The sequence below is a fragment of the Sapajus apella genome, unplaced genomic scaffold (assembly GCF_009761245.1).
Source record: "Sapajus apella isolate SASKATOON/1434 unplaced genomic scaffold, GSC_monkey_1.0 scaffold3, whole genome shotgun sequence".
NCBI lineage: Eukaryota > Metazoa > Chordata > Mammalia > Primates > Cebidae > Sapajus > Sapajus apella.
Genome location: NW_022436943.1, coordinates 59,197,389 through 59,214,485, shown reverse-complemented (window position 1 = coordinate 59,214,485; position 17,097 = coordinate 59,197,389). Strand labels below are relative to the sequence as shown.

General features: G+C 40.1%; 1 long non-coding RNA gene across 1 annotated transcript; it reads right to left on the bottom strand.

Moving 5' to 3' along the window:
• Positions 1 to 14,735: 14,735 nt before the first annotated feature.
• LOC116529655 lies at positions 14,736 to 16,496 on the bottom strand. Its single transcript, XR_004259592.1, has 3 exons — positions 16,486 to 16,496; positions 15,737 to 15,742; positions 14,736 to 14,836 (listed from the first exon to the last, which is right to left on the bottom strand). It is a non-coding gene; the product is annotated as an uncharacterized LOC116529655 (long non-coding RNA).
• Between the last annotated feature and the right edge of the window lie 601 nt (positions 16,497 to 17,097).

Genomic DNA, 17,097 nt, shown 5'->3' with positions numbered 1-17,097 from the left:
CAGAGGATACTTAGATGGAAGACAAGACAGAGTCTATGGCAGAAGAAACATCTCACACATTCTACATATATGGCATTACCTAGACATATGGGTAGGTAACTCGCCAGCCGGAAGACATGATTGTTCTCTTTCTCTCTCTGGGGACTCTGGACTCTGGGATCTTCAAGGATGTTCTCATTATTGGATTGTTCTCCTCTGTAAAAGAAAGAACAAAGGCTGAGCCATTTCCTCTAGTAAATAGACCTTTACTAGACAGGAGCACTGCTAATAAACTGGAATAAGCCTACGCAAGGACCCAAAAGACTGGGCTGTATGCCTGGCAGCTTATAGTCTGTAGCAATGGGGAAGGCCATCAGTGCATCTAAAATTAAGTCACTCCATTGGCCAATTGTATCTAACTATTTGGGTGTTTCAGGACAACTCAAGGGAATGACAATTAGCAGGTGACTTTTCTAATTCTCACACGCTCTGCAAATGTGAGGGGTCACTCTTATTATTTTTACTCCTGTTTTTATTTTAAAAAATCTAACCAGTGGCCCAGGACAAAATGCATCCAGCTGCACTGATAGATGCTGCCTGCCTCTGCAATTGCCTTCTTCATTTGTTTCCATTTCAAACACTCTGTGAACAGAGTAATTGAGTTTGAATTGCTTGGGGGATCCTCCCCCTTCGTGGTTCCATTCAAGGAGAAGCTCATAGTTGTTAATGATTTATTATTTCCCCTCCTAAGTATACTTGGTACATGTGCCCAGCACAGTAGCTACATAAGGGGAGCACACATGTGCTGTCACTTCCAATACAGACAGGAATAAATCCAGGGCAGCCCTTCGGCCTTGATCACTTATGAAAGCAGCTCTTTCATACTCTTGAATGGATTTTTTTTTTTTTTTAAATCTCACAGCCCCTCTAGTGTCTAAATTAACTCAGTGTCCTCAAGCACCCTGGCTTCCACCCAACCCTTAATGTTTCCACTGCTCTGAGAAGGCAAGAAGGACTGTGATTTTGCAATTGCAGAGATATTCCTATGAATTCGAGCCCACCTGTAAATAAAAACAGCTCTTATTTCAGATCAGTCATTATATGCCAGGCTCCGTCGTAAGCTTTTAACAGTGCAGCTTTTTTTTTTAAGACCCAAAACTCAGTAAGGTAAAAATTATTATTGACTCATTTTATAGGTGCAATGGTTTTAAAATATGACTGTGAATTCTTAGATATTTCTTCCATGGTAAGGTGAGGCCTATGTCCTCTTCCTTTTTATCTGGGAAGGCTATGACCGCTGTCCAACAGAGAACAATAGAAAAGACACTCAGCAACTCCAGAAGCTTGGTCATCAAAGGCCATGCAGCATTCACCTTCATTACTGGAAATCTCACTTTGGGATCCTAGAATCATCATGTAAAAATTTCTCCCACTCTCAGACTACTCAGGGTGAGCCTGGAGAGGCCTTGCCTGCTATTCGGTCAATAGTTCCACATGAAGCCAGTCTCCCATCATCACTGCAAATGTGCCAGGTGTGTGAGAAACGCTTCCTGGATACCCCAGACCAGCCACCTACCAACTGAACACCATCAAGTGACCTCTATCAACACTATGGAGAAAACAACTCAGGCAATCTCTGCCCAGATTTCTCACCTGGAAAATTATAACATATGTCAAAAATAGATGTTAATTTAAGGCATTAAGTTTTGGGGGAGTCGGTAGACACACATCAGTCAACTACTCAGATAGTAGTTGAAGAAATTGAGGCAAAAATTAGTGAAGAACTCATCCAAGGTCACAACGATATGTCATGAATTGGAATTGAACTCCAGAAGGTCTGATTCTAGAAACTAACTTCAACATACAGCCTTTTAGTAGTAAACTCATAACTACATGATAATGATATCAGGAATATAAACTGAAGAAAGAAATAGGATCTGGCTCAACAAAAGCAGTGATTTCTTACAGTGAATGCTGCCCAAAGAGTAAAGTCAGGACAGTTTCAGCTTTGAAAGATGTGGGATAGTCAAAATAAATTCTTCCCCAAGCCTCTATCAATTGTGTTACTGACCCAATAAGTCAATTTTTCTAAACCTCCACTTTCTCTTTTGTAAAATGTAAAGATAATAACTGAGAGATTCAAATGACATCACATCTAGCACATAGTATATATTCAGTTTTAAATGCTGAAAAATTATTAGAAGATAATTTCTTCCCCTGGGGAAATCCACACACCAAGGATGTATTAAACAGTAGTGGGAACATTTGTCAATGGCTGACTGCTAAGGAGGTGCTAGTGAAAACACTCAGTAGAGGTCGGGAACTGTGATAGACATCTAGCAGTGCACAGGCTAATGCCTCTTTCTGCTCCCCACTAGCAAAGAATTATCGAGTGTACAATTTCAATATTGCTGCTGTTGATAACACTTTTATAGTGGGGTCTTTGTATTGTGTAGAAGTTGAAATAGATAATACCTAAGATCCCAGCAAGATTCAATTGCATGACTCAAAAATGTCATTATTTCAGTTTTATAACACATTAGGATTCTGACCTTTAACAATTCTATGATCCTAAGACTACTTATCTAAGCTTCCATGATGTTAAGATCTTGAGAGGTTTTTATCCCAGATTGTAAGGTATCTTGGGGTTATGATTCTAATGAGCTCTATCACAAGAAACAGGGCTGCTTTGATTCTAAGATAACCAACGCTGCAGTTCTAAGATGCTAACGCATCATAATGTACATTTCTAGATTTATGTATCCAGAACACAGAAATGTACTGTGTTGAGGTGAGGTGTTAGTCTATATCCCTTAGCTTAGATTCCCAAACTGTTTGATGATCTGGTTTTATAATCGAACAGCAATGTTTGAGGAAGAAGATGTACATTGAAATGCTTCTTTCAGTAAATGAAAGTTCAATAGCTATGCTATAATAGAGTTACTGGCCCAGTTTCAACTAAGTTCATGTTCTTGGATATAAAGAGGACACTAACATTTATATCCATTACCTTAAAAAAGCATATATCATGGATCCAATCATAGGGTAACTTTATTTTCATCTTCTATTTTCCTTCTACATTTATTCTGTGGGCATGATTATGTTCTGTCCCTGGATTACATTTAGAGTAAGTAAGTAGCATATAGGTAATTAAGAAAGAACGAACTTCTCTGTTCAAGTGAAGTAGTCAAAACCTTCTTTTCTTTTCTTTTCTTTTCTTTCTTTTCTTTTCTTTTCTTTCTTTCTCTCTCTTCCTTCCTTCCTTCCTTTCTTCCTTTTTCTCTCTCTCTCTCTCTTGCTTTCTTTCTTTCTCCCTCCTTCACTCTCTCTCTCTTTCTTTCTTTTTGACAGAGTCTCACTCTGTTACTCAGGCTGCAGTGCAGTGGTACAATCTTAGCTCACGGCAACCTCTGTCTCCTGGTTCAAGGGATTCTCCTACCTCAGCCACCCGAGTAGCTGGGATTACAGACATGCACCATTCCCAGCTAATTTTTATATTTTTACTAGAGATGGTTTTTCATCCTGTTGGTCATACTGATCTTAAACTCCTCAGCTCAAGTGATCCTCCCACGTTGGCCTCCCAAAGTGCTGGGATTACAGGTGAAAACTTTAAACTTATATCAATGTTGCAGCTACTTCTCTTTCCTGGGACTGGCTCCCTGAATTCCAAGAGAGGTACATGGTTGGCTTTTTCTTCCTCTAATTTGCTCTTTTCCTATCTCATCCTATCTTCCTAAGCCTGATTCAGACCCCTCAAGGACTAGAGAGGAGGAACGATTGAGAAGGAGGGAGAAAAGAGGTAGAGAATATATTACTTGAGTGGAACTGTTGAGAGAGAACATAGGTTCTCCCTAAGGCTGGCAAGTGTCTAGCTCTGCCTCTCAGAAAACATCTGTAAATTTCTGCAGATAATGTTAGCATATCTGTATGGCTGGAGCTCTCCCCCTTGCAGTAAGACAATGTATCTCTATTTCAGTTGATCATGTAGGGCTCCCCTTTTAGCTTCCTCTTTTTGGTATGCCTCTGGCATTTTTCAATCAAGTTCACTCATCTTTCTTAAGCAAGAGCTAAGACAATTCTCGTAGGTGAGGCCCACATTGGTCCACAAAAGGCCACAATGCATCCTTTGTCTTTGGAAATGCTGAGTTCAAATGAGTCTCAATTCAGCTACATTCTTCTGCCTTAGAGCTATGGGTTAGCAGGTAATGTCTCAGGTGTGAGTTAGATACAAGTTCACAAAGGCTCTTTTCTGAGTGGCCTCTTCAAACACTCCCTTACCTGAGATGAGGAAGGATGCTGTCCACCCTGTTACCCTGTGCTTGGTTGTGCGAAGGGTAATAAGAGACTCACCATAAGTGAGCCCCTTAGTCCCCAAATCCTCTCCTGATCCCTCGAATTTTTATTCATCTGCTTCAACATCTTTCATAGTCTAGAGCAGGGGTCAGTGAAGTATGGTATTCTAGTCAAGCCCTGCCCACTGACTATGTTTTTTTTATTCTTTCATTTGCACATTGCCTATGACTAGTTCTACTCTGCAGCAGCAGAAGTGAACAGGTGCAACACAGATGATATTGTCCATAGAGGCTATTTACTCTCTGGTCCTCTACAGCAAATGTTTGATGAACTCTGCTCTGGAGATAAGAGCACAAATCTGCTTCCTGCCACCTTCTTTTGCAGGTACAGCAGGTGCTCCCTGCTTCTCTTTTTGGAAGGTATTATGTTGGGACATATATGAAACTGAGACTAAAATAGGTGTGCTTTAACCTTCTGTCATTCTGTAGAACATTTGTCAAGTATCTACTGATAAGCCAGGTATTGCACTGGAATATTTACCCAAGGTACCTTGTTTAATCCTTATAAGGATACTGTGAGAAAAGCCACATGTTCTCATTTTACAGAAAAGTATATTTACCCTCAGAGAACTGTAGTAACTTGCCTGAAGAAGTATGGCTAGTAACCAGCTAATGTAAGAATAAAACTATTTCTCCCTATGGAGGAAATGCTTTTATACATGTCTCAATTGTGTCCAGCTGCATTTTCTAGAGACTGTAAACCTCATTTTGCAAAGTTCTTCTCCCCCATTACCAGTGCTTATTTTCTAACCCAGAGATGCACGGTGCTGTGATCATCACCATTCCCAGAACATGTGATCTGGGAGCAGTGGAGACACTCCTTTGTTTGAACAGCATGAGAACTATTTATCAAATAACTCCCTTTCAAATCAGGATTGAGATGCATGCTGTCAAAGCCACCATCTGCAAGTGTAAATTCCAGCTTAATTTCAGAACTCTTTCTTATGAATTTCCTCCTAGGCAGAGTGTCTTTTTCTGACTTCTGCTTGTGAAAAGTGACATAAAAGAAGACAAACCCCTAGCACCTTTCAATCCACTCTCTTTGCAAGAAAAAATGGAAGAGTTAGAAAAGGATTTTTGATATAATGTAGACCACTCTCAATGCTACTTTCCACTTTCCCATTTTATTTATTTATTTAGAGACTGAGTCTCATACTGTCACCTGGGCTGGAGTGCAGTGACATGATCTCGGCTCACTGCAACCTCTGCCTCCTGGGTTCAAGCTATTACCCTGCCTCAGCCTCTCAAGTACAGGTGGCTGCCACCACGCCCAACTAATTTTTTGTATTTTTAGTAGAGACAGGGTTTCACCATGTTGGTCAGACTGGTCTTGAACTTCGGACCTTGTGATTTGCCTGCCTCGGCTTTCAAAAGTGTTGAGATTACAGGCGTGAGCCACGGCGCCTGACCTCACTGTCCCATTTTTTTTAGATTTCTACATTGAGATCTAAAGGAAACAAAAGAAAAATAGTGGACCAGAATGCCCAGCAATTAACTGCTGAGTTAAGAGAAACCAAATTTCAGATTCCATGGTTTTCTTTCTAGTATGAGAGAAAACTTTGCCTTTTTCCATCTAACAAATAATATTCTGTGTTTCCTTATTAGATACCTATGGTTTTCTGATGCTATAAGAGGGTTAAAGAAAAAGTCAAGATTTCAGAAGTTAATAGAATAGGTCAAGTTTATTCAGTAAGAAGATTATCAAGCCACCTTCAGGAAGGCCAAATTAATACACAGTATGTGGGAATCCGGGAGTAAAAAGACAGCCACAGCGAAACAGAGTCCAAAGAGGGCTTGGGAACAACAGACAAAAGACAGCAATTTGGTGGGGTTCCAAGTAGGAAGATTTGAGTGTGAGGCATAAGCACATTGTACATAGGATTTTTAAAAGATAGATCAATTGCATTTAAATTATGCAAAATCTTCCATTTTTATTACATAAACTAGTAAACTTCCAATTACTTTTTATTTCTCTTGCAGATGTCAGACTAGTATTTCTTTTAAATACAACATGTGCTGAGACTTAACAGATGGTTTTTTTTTTTTTTGTTCAAGATAATTTAATATCCATCAGTCCTTTGTCCTTCATTCATCAATTCATTTGTTGACTCAGGCCACATGTATTTCCTGAGCACTAGAATTTATCTTGTACGTAACTCTCACTCATTCCCTTGGGCATCAATTTCATCAAGAAGCCTCCTTGACCTATATTGGGCAAGCAACACGTTTCAAGGTACATGCCTTGTTTGTGTTTTTCTCATGCCTGTCATAGCATGTGATAATCTTCAGGAAATATGTTTATATGAAACAATAACCAGGGACCCAGGTGACTCTCTCAAAGGCTTCATCTTTAAGTGAGTCATGATAGACTTTGGAAAGTCAGGCAAGTAAAAATATGTCAGAAAACACCGTGGTGAGAAGTCAAAGAAGATAAGGAGAGAACATGCAGAAAGTATGTAAAAACGCTTTGCTGAAAGGCCAATCCCATGCTTTCCCATCATGTAGATGAGGACAGAAAGGTCACTCTGACTGCCAGAGAGAGAGACTTGTTCATGATGAAAGAACAAACTTAAAATCCTGAACCTCTCATCCCACATGTTGTCAAGTACATTGCACTGATTTCTTACATTTCTTGACTGTAAGAGGCTTTGACAAGCAACAAGTGTGAAACATGCTGGGAGTTGATTATTCTATTGAATAGGCTCTAGATAAGTTGGATAAATGAAAGGCATGCTGCTTGCTTCTGAAATCCAGGCTGAGGAAATAAAGTGGAATTGGCAAATAAAACATTTCCAATGAACTCCAGTTCACCACCTTCAAAGACATCAGAGTCAAACCAATACATCAAGCTCATAGGAGAATCCAAGGCTCTCAGTGCATATTAATTGGCAGTGGCACTCCTGAATTCACATTACATACAAATATGCTGAATCTCAATTCCCATTCAACACACATTTATAAAAGCTGGCTCTTCATTTATTCGTGCATTCAGCACTCATTAAACAAATGTTTTCTTGCCCAGACTATGCTTGAGACTATAGAAACAGGGTCGAGCTTAGTCAACATTGCCCTACCCTGAGGAAGCTCATCATCTAGTAGATGATCCCCACAGCATACAGTAATCACTCAAATAATGTTTAGATTTTGATAAAAATACTAAAAAGAAAAGGTACAATGTGTGAAAAAAAATGTACGATTAGAGGCCGTCATTCAGTCTGAAAGTCGGTGGATTTCTCCCTGAGGAAGTGATAGGAAAGGATGTGAAGGTGATTTGGAGGAAACCAGGCAACAAGGTGGACTGTCTATTTAGGAGAAGCCTCTATTCTCTGCCACAGCACCAGCGACTGTGTATAGAGAGGGTGAGAGAAAGACAAATAAGACCAATGGGTTATCACATAACCCATTGTGATGGCTCACATTGAGTGTCACCTTGACTGGATTGAAGTACACAAAGTACTGTTCCTGGGTGTGTCTGTGAGGGTGCTGCCAAAGGATATTAACATTTGAGTCAGTGGACTGGGAGAGGCACACCCACTCTCAATCTGGGTTGGCACTATCTAATCAGCTACCAATGCAGCTAGGATAAATGCAGGCAGAAGAACCTGGAAGGAATAAATGAGATGAATCTTCTAGCTTTCTTCTTTCTCCCTTGCTGGATGCTTCCTTCCCTTGAACATCAGACTCCAAGTTTTTCAGCTTTTGGACCCTTGGGCTTACACCAGTGGTTTGCCAGGGGCCCTTGGGCTAAAGGCTGGCCCTTACCCAGACTGAAGGCTGTACTGTCAGCTTTCCTACTTTTGAGGTTTTGGGATTCTGGCTTCCTTGTTCCTCAGCTTGTGACAGCCTATTATGAGACATCACCTGGTGATTGTGTGAGTCAGTTCTCTGGAATAAGCTCCCTTTCATGTATACTTCTATCCTGTTAGCCCTGTCCCTCTACCCTCTAGAGAATACTGACCAATACATCCATATCAGTCATAATGCTTTTAGAGGCAGTTATTGGAAATTATGGAAAAATTCCTGAAAGGGTGATTAATACAAAAGTTTCTCTCTCTCTCTCTCATGCTATTTTAAGCTCCAGCTTTTTCCTGTCTCCGAGTCTGGTATTCCTTGGAGTCACAAGAGGGCTACCAAAAGCAAAGAATATGCTTCTCTGTTTATATTCAAAATGACAGCACACAGACCTCTCCCTCAGACATGGTCTGTGGACCTATCATTCAGTTCACCTGGTCTAATTAAGTCATTCTGATTATAGGGGAATATCACGCACTGATTGGTTTAGAACAATAAGAATCTAAACTTGGAAGCAGAGCATCAAGCCAACATCCACTAGAAAGGACAGAGGTGAAACAGAAGCAGAGGTCTGGAAAGAGAGAAGCAGCCGGACGTGTGGAACAGGTGCTGAGGTGCCTGCCATTAGTGTCACTGCACCAATGAGCCCAGAGAGGCCCAGAGGAGAGTCGTGGCCAGCCTATGGCTGGATGTAGGACATGAAGGGAGCATCAGCTTTGATTTTGAAAAGATCTGGATTCTATTGCTGTTGTTCCACCTGCTGGCTATAACAACTAGATTAACAACTCAGCATCTCATGCGAAGCTTGATCAACTTTAAAACAGGGAAAATAATTACCATTATATGATTTTTTATAATTAAATACAAGAATATAATGTATTTGATATATAACACACAATCAATGCATGTTCTTCTTCCTTCCTTGTTCCCTTCATCCATCCTGCCCCAGAAAAGGCGTAAAAATTAATTATCACATAGAGTCATATTGAAGCTATGAAGGCTCAGTGGCCAAAATGGGTTGGAAAACTGAGAGAAGAGGTCATGCAGAGAATGATGCCTTCATGCAACATTGGTGATACAGCAGCACAACTTAACATTGAGGAACAGAAAGATGCTCAGGGTGCCTGGTGAAGATGAAGAAGAGACATGCAGTTGAGGTGAGAGATGCAGGGAAGAGCAGTCACCTTCTTGGACTCAGCATCAGCCTTCCTTTTAAAGACTGAGGCCTCTTACTGTATCCAGTTCTCTGTGTCCTTTTCTTCAGCAGGAATTCCTTTTCAGGAGTTTCCTCAAGGCTCATGCAAAGAGCCTGCATGTCAGCCAGCTGACAGTTCACCCAAGTGCCGTGGCAAGCATCAGTGATACCTAGACTCACCCAAGAGCTCACTAGTAGAATCAGTACGTGCTTAAGCAAAGGCAACAGAGACTGACTCAAACGTGGCATGTAACGTGGTTTCTTTGGTGTCACTGCCAGTTATGAAAACAGAATCTGATTTTGCTCTTGTTTCAAAAATTCTGAAAAATAAATAGTAAGGTCATGCGAGGAGAAAACAAAATTCTAAAGATAAAACTCTTATGAAATCCAGAGGGATTTGGAATATTTTCTATGTGGAGGGGATTAAGGAATGAATGGAAATGTAAGATGGCCTTCAGGGCTTGCTTTTGGGACAGGTTGGAACATTGTAAGTGTACTTTGTGATGCGGGGAATGGGAGAAATGCAACAGAGCATACTTGGGGAAAAGTAGGTAGCTCCAAATTGTGGAACATATGTTTTTATAGGGACTTTCAAGGGATGAAGCTGCAGACTCATAGACAGGCATTAGGAAATAAATAGGCTCTTCTCCCATACTAAGGTGTTTGCCCTTTATGCTGAAGGTGAAATAGAATGTTAGGATGTCTCTAAAGTAATAACATATTATTTACATTTTTGAAAGATCCCTCTAGCTGCATAGAAAAAAATAAATTCAGTGGCTACAGACAGGGAGTAAGTTTCTGTAAGGATCCAGATGAGAAGCAACATCATCCTGAAAATAGAAAGCAAGGAATAGCAGGGGAGGAAACTGGAGAAATAGGATGAGCAGACAACAAAGGGATCCTCTGCCGTCTTTAGTGACTTCTGTTTGAAAAGGCAGAAAAGCTTGACGTTGGGAGAAACAGGCTGTGGTCATGGTGCATGTCAATGAATCCATTGTGTGTGTAGACATGGTCCTGACTTCAGGAGTTAAAAATGGAGCCTGGAATCCGTGTGGGTGTCTGCGAAAGACCCTGTTACCTGAAGCTGAGAAGACAAGAAAGCAAAGGGATATACTGAGAGTTTTTCTTTTTTCTTTCTGAAAGGAATGGTGGGTTTCTGTTTTGAAATCTGATCTGACTGTGAGGAAATCAGTAATAAAAATTCCATATTATTCACGTTTCTGGCATTTATGTTGTGGAGCATGATTATTTGCATTTCATTTCTCACACAGGAAATTCTGTGGTGTTATGGGCTGAACTGTGTTCTCCCAAAATTTATATGTTGATGTTCTAACACTCAAAACTTCAGACAGCTTAGAGATAGGTAGGGTCTTCAAAAAATAATTAAGGTAAAATGAGGTCATTAGTGTTGGTACTCATTCAATATGACTCTTTTTATAAGAAGAGATAATCAGGACACAGATATGCACAGAGAGAAGACCATGTGAGGACACTGGCAGAAAAAAGCCAAGGAGAGAGTCTTCAGACATCAACCCTCTACTGCATGTTGATCTCTTTCCTCCAGCCTCCTAAGCAGTGAGAAAATAAATTTACATTGTTTAAGCTGCTCAATCTGTCATGAAAGCCTTATTAGTATTAAAAATTAGTGGTTAGCAATTAATACAATAAAAGTAATACACTTTGCATAACTGTCTGGGGAGGCTTAGTTGGACACTAAACTACTAAACGAAATGAATGGTAAATTTCTGGATAGTGTTTTGTGGAGGTTATCTGAAGATATTTTTGTGACTTATCTAAAAAACATTCTTGGCTATTACTAAAAAGTCAAAAAATAACAGATGCTGGTGAAGTTTTGGAGAAAAGGGAATGCTTTTATACTGTCAGTGGGAGTATAAATTGGTTCAAACATTCTGGAAGGATGTGTGGCCATTCCTGAAAGACCTAGAGACAGAAGTACCATTTGACCCAGAAACCCTATTACTGGCTATATACCCAAAGAAATATAAATTGTTCTGTTATGAAGACACATACGCACATATGTTCACTGCAGCACTGTTCACAATAGCAAAGACAGGGAGTCAACCTAAATACCCATTAATGATAGACCGGATAAAGAAAATGTGGTACATATACACCATGGAATACTATGCATTCATAAAAAGGAACAAGACCATGTCCCTTGCAGGAACATGGATGGAGCTGGAGGCCATTATCATTAGCAAACTAATACAGGAACAGAAAACTAAACACTGCATGTTTTCACTTACAAGTGGGAGCTGAATGATGAGAACACACGGACACATAGAAGGGAAAACCACACTCTGGGGCCTATCGCAGGATGGAGGGTAGAAGGAGGGAGATGATCTGGAAAAATATCTGATGGATGCCAGTCTTTATACCTGGGTAATGAAATAATCTGTACAACAAACCCCCATGACACACATTTATCTAGTAACAAACCTATACATCTGCACGTGTACCCTTGAACTCAAAAAATTTAAAAGAAAAATCCCACTATCTTGTCTCTTATATTACACTTCATTTGAATAAAATAAAAATAATAGAAATTCTTATTTAAGAATTATTAGGGTTTGAATGATACATTTCAATGGTCACAGGGGAATGTATAGAACATAAAAACGTTTAGAGAAAGCTGCCCAAGGTGGTACACAGGACTTTAAGATTATGCAGATCTCCTTCTACCAGGGTTACAGTCAACCCTGACCAATCACCCAGAAACATTACTATTAATCTAAGTGGGTTAACATGAAAAATGAAAATCCATAAAATGTCTTCTAGAGAGTGCTCATTCTTACCATACCTCTCCCAATGCACCAAACTCTAACCTTTTTAATTCAGATAGGGTTCAAGATTTGAGGACATTTTTGTAGGACCACCTTTACTAAGGGTAAAAGTTTTTAAGGGATAAAGCCTAAACCCAGCAATGTGACATATTTGAAGAATTCCACATGAACTGTTTTATCTGGCTAGGACCTGGTGAATCTTGGTGAAACGTTTAGTTTTAGTAAAATTGATCTTTCCATGAGCTCAGCCTTGCTTATTAGTTCATATCTAAGTTTTTACATTAAGGTTTGATGCCAGAGCCTTAATAAATACTGAAGGTATTTTTATTTTCCCTCTTGCACATGTAGGCCTCACAAGGCGAGTGTGATGGGAGAGGGGAAGGCTTTACTACTCCTAAGTCACTTGGTCAACATATTACTATCATACTGTTTTAATTCTGTGACTTTTAGCCTCTCAATCTTGTCATAATTCCTAAGCAATAGAAAACCACTGATGCATTTAAGTGAATTATTATACTGTCAGAGCTCCTTTAAGAATAACATAGTGAGGTGAACTTGAGGTAGAAATCACCAGAGGCAGAAAAACCTACTAAGAGTTTCCTCCAATGGCTCCTCATTTATTCTATACATTTATTTTATAAATTTTTATCAAGTCCTTATTTTGTGACATTCATTTTGGATCTGAGAATGCATTCATTGAAAAAATTCAAGGAGCTGCCTACACAAAGTTTTATGTTAGTAGAGGAATCAAGGGATCCATATGTTTATGTTATGTTTAAGTCCTAACAAGAAAGAGATACAATTATGTTATTGTGCCATTGGGGCTGCCGTTGTATTCAGGGAGGTCTAATAAGTCCTCAGTCATAAGAAAATATTCAGCAAAAATGGAATAGAATGAGGAAGCAAGCCACAAGGACACCTGGAGAAGGAGGGTTTTAAGCAATAAGACCAAGTGAAAAGTTTCTGAGGCAGGAATGTGCTTGACTTACTTGGGAAATATCAAAGAGGCCAGGGTGGCTAGAACAGATTCAGTAATGGGGAGTGGGAGAGCAAATGCATTTGGAGTGCTAGTAGACATGGGTAGAGAAACAGCAGATCATATAGACACTTACAAAAATGCCTCTGTGTCTTTTGGTCAAAATTCCATCATCGTGCTATTTTAGCATCATTTGATGTTCCTAATCTTGTTCACCACTGTTCCTGAGCAATGGGAAGTTGTTGAGGGTGTTGAAATGGTCATTGACATTGTATTCCCATGAAAGGCCTTGGTGAGGGGCCCGAACTGGCATAGCAGCTACAGGTATGGACAGGTAAGGTTGAACAAGGTTCTCAGTGGCTTACTTAGAAAGGCAGCAAGGTGGTTAAGATGTCCTGAGTGGTCATACTGAAGAAGTATGGAGGAGGTGGATAAGGGTCTCTTAAGCCTTTGTCTAGATATGCTTTTCATTCCTCTGTTTGTTTGGTTTATCCAGGCGTGGCTGGTCCCATGGACTCTGGCAAATGGTGACAGCACTGAAAGCTTTGACGTGTGAGCTCTCAGCAAATGTTGGCTTCTCGGTAAATGCTCTGTCACTTTCTGACAGCCACACTAGTACCTCTGCACCTGGCAAAAGGCCACCTTCTTCTCTTGGAACCTACCCCAGTTCTTGGCCTTCACAGTTGCCCTTTCAAGTGGGTGCTGTATCATGTTTGTATTGAAGAGGCAACAGGAATAAATGGAATTGGATTCCTTTTATGTTCCTGTTAATTCCATCATCATCATCACCACCATCATTGCAAGCATTTATTCAGGGCTTACTGTATGCCAGTCATTGTAGTATATCCTTAACTTGAAAATCTTATTTAATTTTCACAATTCTATAAGGTCTTGTCATCTTCCTATTTAGATGAGAAACCAAAGAGACAGAGACACTAAATAATTTGCCCAATACACAACAACTAACCTCCTAACCACACTGCTATCCTGTAATGCAGGAGATTGATGGAGCTGCACACCTAATAATTCCACACTACTTTACAAAGTGAAGAACTGGGAACCTTATGTGACTTAATTAAGGCCCCACAGCTGGTTAATTTCTGGAGCTAATTGCTTATGTGTTTCTTTTAAATTCAATCTTCACAAGAACCTAAATTTTACAGATGAAGAAGCCAGAACCCCGGGTCCAAGAGCCATCAGATAGTTGGCAGGAACTTGAACCTATGATGAACAATTGAACATTTGCTCCTGGTATGAACACTATGAAAACTCTCTCTGAGTAGAGCCCATCCCAGGGCCCAGATTTTCAGGGTGCAGATTTGGCTTAGAGAAAGTATTCTAGTGCAACACCATATGATAGAAATAGGATGTGAGCCAAACACATGATGGTAATGCTTCAAATAGCCACATAAAAATAAGTTTAAAAAACAGGCTGTATTATTCTGTTCTCACACTGCTATAAAGAACTGTCCAAGACTGGGTAATTTATAAAGGAAAGAGGTTTAATTGAGTCACTGTTTGGCATGGCTATGGAGGCCTCAGTAAACTTACAATCAGTGAAAGGCAAAGGGGTTAACAAGGTACCTTATTCACAAGGTGGCAGGAGGGAGAAATGAACACAGGAGGAACTACCAAACAGCTATGAAACCATCAGATCTCATGAGAACTCACTCATTATCATGAGAACAGCATGGAGGAAACTCCCCCCATTATCCAATCACCCCCACGTGATCTCTCCCTTGTGGGGAGATTATGGGGATTATAATTCAAGATAAGATTTTGGGTGAGGACACAGCAAAACCATATCACATATTACAGGCCAAATTATTAAGAAGGTAAGAAAACTGAAGACAAGAAAAGCATGGATAAAGGAAAGAGCTCTGCACCTAGAGTCAAGAGAGCTGAATTCAAATCTCCCACCTGCCACTAACTGTGTTTTCCTGTGAAACCTACACAACGTCAAAGACTTTGCCTCTTCCCTCTGCAACTTGATGCTCTAAGAGCACCAAGCATTCTCATCAATCCATGACTTTTCATGCTTTCTGACTTGTCCAGGCTTGACTTTTATCTAAATATTCATCTGTTCTCCCTGCTACTGCTTACCCAACTAATACTAACACAGTAACTGATTTAGTTGAGCCAATACTTACTCACTAGTGCCTAATTTACAGAGGGCCACTACTATTCAAGGATTTTTTTCCTAAAACCTATAAATTCAATTATATAAATTAGTCTGTATTTTCTCTCTTCCCTCTCTCTCTTTCTGTGTGTGTGCATATGTGAATTTTTCCTGCAGTATAGTTGATAGTTGAATAAGTTGTATCATTGGCTCATAACAGCACCAGAGCATTCTGAGCATCTAGGTGAGGCTCAGAAATAGTGAATATCCTGAAATAAAACCAATAGCCACAATAGAGCCCTCAATAGACCTGAGTTTACTTTTTACAAAACGATATCACCAACTTGATGATCAGTCTTCATATTGTCACTTTCTTTCTAGGCATTAACTCTGTTTTCCCTTTTTCCTTGCTCTCATATATTTTATTTTATTTTATTTTATTTATTTATTTTTTTTTTTTGAGACGGAGTTTTGCTCTTGTTACCCAGGCTGGAGCACAATGGTGCAATCTCGGCTCACCACAACCTCCGCCTCCTGGGTTCAGGCAATTCTTCTGCCTCAGCCTCCTGAGTAGCTGGGACTACAGGCACGCGCCACCATGCCCAGCTAATTTTTTGTACTTTTAGTAGAGACGGGGTTTCACCATGTTGACCAGGATGGTCTTGATCTCTTGACCTCGTGATCCACCCACCTCGGCCTCCCAAAGTGCTGGGATTACAGGCTTAAGCCACCGCGCCCGGCCTGCTCTCATATATTTTAATGCCTATTTTGCTGATAATTTCCAAATTGATATTTCTGGCCCCAATCTCACTTCTGAGCCCCAGATTTAAACAACCAAATGTTCCTTTTATATCTCTTTAATGCCTCATAACATGAATATGTTCTAAACAGATCCACGGTTCTTTCCTGGAGTGTCAGAAAAAGAAAATAAGGCAATTGAATAAGGAGCACATGAGTAAATAAATTAAGTAGGTTGTATTAGTTCATTTTTATGCTGCTATGAATAAATATGCAAGACTTGATAATTTACAGAAAAGAGAGGTTTAATTAAATCCTAGTTTTGCATGGCTGGGGAAGCCTCAGGAAACTTACAGTCGTGGTGGAAGGCAACTTTTCACAGGGCGGCAGAAGAGAGAATGAGTGCCGTGTGAAGAGGGAAGCCCCTTACAACACCATCAGATCTCATGAGAACTCACTCACTATCACGAGAACCCTATGGGGGAAACTGTCCCATGATTCAATTATCTCCATCTGGTCCCACCCTTGACACATGGGGATTATTACAATTCAAGGTGAGATTTGGCTGGGGACACAGAGCCAAACTATATCATAGGTATATTTAATAAATAAAGCATATGAAAAAGCTGGTCTCACTGAGAACAGAGCTCTGTAGCCTGCACTGACATTCTGAAGGTCAAATGCATGTTTTGCTGTGACTGATTCTGTATGCCTCCACCTTCTTCAGGATACTGAATTTGACCTGAAGTCTCCTATGAACACATCCAATTGCAGCAGCCAGGCCATGTGCCCACCTGGCTATGCTGCAAAGAAATCTGGTAAAAACTCCATGTTCCTGATTGCGGAGCTGATCCTGAAGTTTGTGTGCTTGGATGATTAGAACCAAACTCTACCAGATCCTCAAGGAGTCCACAGCTGCTGCTGATATGCAGTTGAGATACACGTGTGTGTGTGTGTATATATATATACATATATACATATATACATGCATTTGGGTGGGGAAGCTGTGATCTACTCTGTGTTCCCAATTTCAGCAAATAAATAAGCACATCATCCGTCCAGTTTTTAAGCCAGAATCTTAGGAGTAAGAGTTGATTCTCTCACACTTACTAGCAAATCCCCATTCTTTCCATTCTGAAGAT